This window comes from Chinchilla lanigera, unplaced genomic scaffold, assembly GCF_000276665.1.
Source record: "Chinchilla lanigera isolate Chin_1 unplaced genomic scaffold, ChiLan1.0 scaffold00058, whole genome shotgun sequence".
In the NCBI taxonomy this organism is placed as follows: domain Eukaryota; kingdom Metazoa; phylum Chordata; class Mammalia; order Rodentia; family Chinchillidae; genus Chinchilla; species Chinchilla lanigera.
In genome coordinates, this window is record NW_004955459.1 from 2,716,367 (window position 1) to 2,721,218 (window position 4,852).

Sequence of the window (4,852 nt, forward strand, 5' to 3'; positions counted from 1 at the left end):
CCCATGTGCAGCTGAGAAAAATGTGTATTCTGATGTTGGGGGGTGGAACACTCTGTATACATCTACCAAATCCATTTGTTTGCAGATTTGGTTCAGATCTGTTATTTCTTTGTTGAGTTTTTGTCCAGTTGACCTATCTCTTTGTGTCAATGGGGTGTTGAGGTCCCCTGTTACAATAGTGTTCTTAATTATATGGGTTTTCATGTCTGTTAAATTTGTCTTATATAGTTTGGTGGTGTGATACTTGGTACATACATGTTTATGATTGTTATCTCATCCTCTTGCAGTTTTCTCCTAACAAGTATGTAGTGACCTCTTTATCTCTTTTGATTGTTGTTGGTTTGAAGTTCACATTGTCTGCAAACATAGTAGCTACACCTGCTTTTTTCTAAGTTCTTATTGCATGGAGGATTGTTTTCCATCCTTCGACTTTCAGTCTATGGATTTCCTTTTGAGTAAAATGTGTTTCCTGAATATAGCATGTCGTTGGATTTTGTTTTTTAATCCACTCTGCCAGTCTGTTTCTTTTGACTGGTGAATTGAGGCCATTTACATTTATGAATATAACAGATATTTGTTGACTTATCATTATCATGTTATTTACTTGCTGTTGGTTTCCTACTTTTCCTATCTGTTTAATTGTTTGCTCTTCTTGATGGTTCCTTTCTATTTTTGTTTTTGAAATTGCGGTTGGTTTTTTTTTCTCTGTCTAGAATATCTTTTAGTACTCTTTGCAGTGATGGTTTGGCACTCATGAAGTTCTTCAGTTGTTCTTTGTTATGGAAATATTTTATTTCTCCATTGAATCTAAAGGAGAGTTTGGCAGGGTGCATCAGTCTTGATTGGAAGCTATTTTGTCTCAGGACCTGTAATACTTTGCTCCAAGCTCTTCACGATGGGATGTTTCTGTTGAGAAGTCTGCCATGATCCTGATAGGCTTCCCTTTGTAGGTAATCTGTTTCTGTTCTCTAGCAGCTTTTAATATTCTGTTCTTTTGCTGAAGATCTGGAATGTTGACCATTATTTTGGCTATGGTTAGTTGGAGTTCTGTATGCCTCATTTACCTGTGTATCAGGTTCTGTTTTCGTACTTGGGAAATTTTCTGCTATTATTTCTGCAAATATTCTTTCTATGTCGTTTGTGTTGCCTCCTGCTGTTTCAATGACTCCTATTAGTCATACATTATTCCTCTTTGCCTCATCTTGCAGCTGTTGAATCGATTTATCCTGGTTCCTTGTTGATTTTAAGAGATCTTTTCTTTCATGGTCACTAGCTGCCATGCTGTCTTCAAAATCTGAAATTCTATCTTTGGCTTCATTCAAGCGGTTTTGGCAGCTTTCAGTGGAAGCTTTGATTTCCTGGATGTCTCTCTAAATCTGGTTTATGTGTTCTAAGTCATTTCTATATTTTTCATTTAACATTTCTGTCCATTGCCTATGTTCTTCTATTTTCTTATATTTTTCTTCTTCAGATGTTCTGAGCTGTTCTTTCATTATTATTGTCATTTCATTTTTTGCCTGAGAGATTATTTCTGATCTGAGCTCTTCTATGGCCCAATGAAGTTGTTTCTTTACTTCCATTGCAGTCATTTCAGCAATTTCAGTTGTGTGTTTACCAAGTTCTCCTATGTCGATGTCTCCTGGACTTGTTCTGAGTGGGGTGGAGTTCTGAGATTCTGTTTTAGTTCTTCATCTTGTCATGTTTGATACCAGATGCAGAAGGCTCAGTCTCCCTCTTCCCTGGCAGCTCAGCAAAGGCCCTAGTGACCCTAGTTTTCCTGGTGGTCAGGCTTGTCTCTAAGTGTCCGCTGAGATGTACTGCTTAGTTTGGGGTTTTCTGGTAGATGGTGAAGTGTATGTAGTTCTCCCAGGTCTCAGATGTGGACCATGATGTCAGCTGATGAGTCAGTCTGATCCAGTGTCCCCTCACAGTTCAGGGCATGTGTATGACCCAGAATTGGGTTGTACTGGTGGCACAATCCCAGACCAGTGGACCTGTGTCCCCAGGCAGTTCAGGGTATAGGCAAACCCAGACACAAACTGCAGGGTCAGCAGTTTGTGGACCACCTGATTCTGTGTCTCCAGGCAGTTCAGGACATGTACAGAAGCTAGATGCAGGCTGCACCAACAGAGATCACAGACTGTCTGTGTCTGTGACCCAGGAGGTCGGGACTCAAGCAAAGCCCAAACCCGAACCACAGTGTGAGCAGCTCATGGGACACCCACTCTAGTACTGCACTGAGCGCTGTGCATGTGCAGAGAGGGCCTACATGCAAATCCTGGTGAGAGCAATTTGCCGGTCTTCTGAGTGAGGAACTCCAGTCTGGGCCGGGTGCACAGAGGGCAGAGACTCAGACTGTAGTGGAGGTGGGGTTGTGGGTTGCCCGCTTTGCCCCCAGGAAGTAGATGGGAAGTACCTGGTTCTCTTGGTGGCATTTGGCTGGGAACCGTGCTGTCAGAGGGTCACAGCCTGTCTGATTCTGCATCCCCAGTCAGTTCCTGACGTGCAGAGGAGCCAGACGTGGGATGCTCCCGACAGTGATCACAGCGGTCCAGGTGCAGGCAAAGCCCAAACCTGAACTGTGTGTCAGCAGCTCATGGGGCACCTGCTCTAGTACGTCACTGTGTGCTGGGCATGTGCAGAGAGGGCCCACACATGAACCCCAGTAAGAGCAGTTCATGGGCCTTCTGAGTGAGGAACTCTGGTCTGTGCTGGGTGCACTGAGGGCCCCAGGAATTAAATTTTTTAAAAAATAAAGAAAAGAAAAGAAAATGCCAAGACATTTAAACAAGATGCAATTCCACACATCCAGTTCACCAAAGGCACACTCAGGCCTCAATGAGGTGGGACAATCTGAAAGCTACCCACCTGGCTTCTCTGAAGTGGTAACAACAGAACAACTGAATGAGGCTCTAGAAAAAATCAAATCAGAAATAATTTCTCAGATAACTGCAGAGATGATGTGCACAATGAAAATCATGTTTAGTGATGTTACAGCAGATACAGATAAAAAAAAATAGAGTTTAAGAAAATTATGGAAGCCATGAATGTTCAACATAGGAAATAAATGGAATCCATAAGGCAGATTCAAGCAGATATCCAGAATAAAAATTCCATTGAAAGTATGTGCAGTAGAATAAGCCAGTGTGAGGACAGGATCTCACGTAAAGATGACAGGCTCACAGTTAGCAATCAAGAAAAGAAAGATTTCTTAAAAATAGCAAGGGACCATGAGAAAACAATCCAGCAGATGCTACTTGAGGAAAAGAAGAATAATTTAAGATTGATTGGAGTCAATGAAAAAGTAGGAGGTAGCACAAATGATATTAAAAAAAAAAATTCACAGACATCATTGCAGAAAACTTCCCAAGCAGGGAAAAAGAATTTGACATACAGTTAAGTGAGGGATATAGAACTCCAATTAGTTATGATAAAAAAATTTACAGCCAGGCATATCATAGTCAAGACCCCAGAAATTCAACAAAAGAAAAGGATTTTAAAAGTTAGGGAAAAGAAACAAATTATGTATAATGGAAAGCTTTTCAGAATCACAATTGACTTCTCAGCACAAATCCTCAAACCCTTAAGTAAAGGAGAACTTTGAGTGATATATTTCAAGCTCTAAAACAACCTTCAACCCAGACTGATATACCCTACAAAACTACCATTCAAAACTGATGAAAAAATAAGATCCTTCCATGACAATAATTTCAGAAATAATTTCTCAGATAACTGCAGAGATGATGTGCATAATGAAAATCATGCCTAGTGATGTTACAGCAGATACAGATTAAAAAAATAGAGTAGCTTAAGAAAATTATGGAAGCCATGAATGCTCAACATAGGAAATAAATGGAATCCATAAGGCAGATTCAAGCAGATATCCAGGAGAATAAAAATTCCAGGAGAATATCTGAAGAAATTTATAACCACCAAATCAGCACTCTAAACACTCTATCATTCTAGAAAGCAATAATAAGGACTACAGTTCCATGAACCACAATAGAGGGAATGCCCCGGGCAAGGTGAACAATTAAACAGAGGGAGGGAAAAAAGGGGGACAGCCAACATGACAGGGACAAGTCAATACATTTCAGTGATAACAATCAATGTAAATGGCCTCAATTCACCAATCAAAACAAACAGACTGGCAAAATGGATCAAGAAACAAGATCCAACAATATGCTACATAGTAGGAACACATTTAATTAAAAAAGAAATTTATAGACTGAAAGTCAAAGGATGGAAAACAATACTCCATGCAACAGGAACTCAGAAAAAGGCAGGGGTAGAGGGGCTGGGGATATAGCTTAGTGGCACAGCGCATGCCTGACAAGTGCAAGGTCCTGAGTTTGATTCCCAGTACAAAAAAAAAAACCAGGGGTAGCTACTCTATTTGCAGACACAGTGAATTTCAAGCCAAGACTGATTAAGAGAGACAAAGAAGGTCACTACATCCTTGTAAAGGGAACAATCCAAGAGGAAGAGATAGCAATCATAAATATATGTGCAACAAATAGCAGTGCACCCAACTATATAAAACAAATATTAAAAGCCATAAAAAATCAAATAAGAACTAATACAGTTGTATTGGGGGATGTCAATACCCCACTCTCTCAAAGAGACAGGTAAATGTGGCAAATAATGAAATATTAGAACTGAAACAAACTAACCAAGAATGATGAAAAGAGATAAAGAAGGTCACTACATGAGGTTGAACCTCCTAGGTTCTAGGGACCTGGGCCCCGTGGTAAGCGGCGACGGTGAAGAAAGAGGACACTGGAGACCAGGCTGATGGCGCAGATCCACTTTATTGCGGAAGTAGCAGGCATTTATAGAGTAGGCTAGAGGC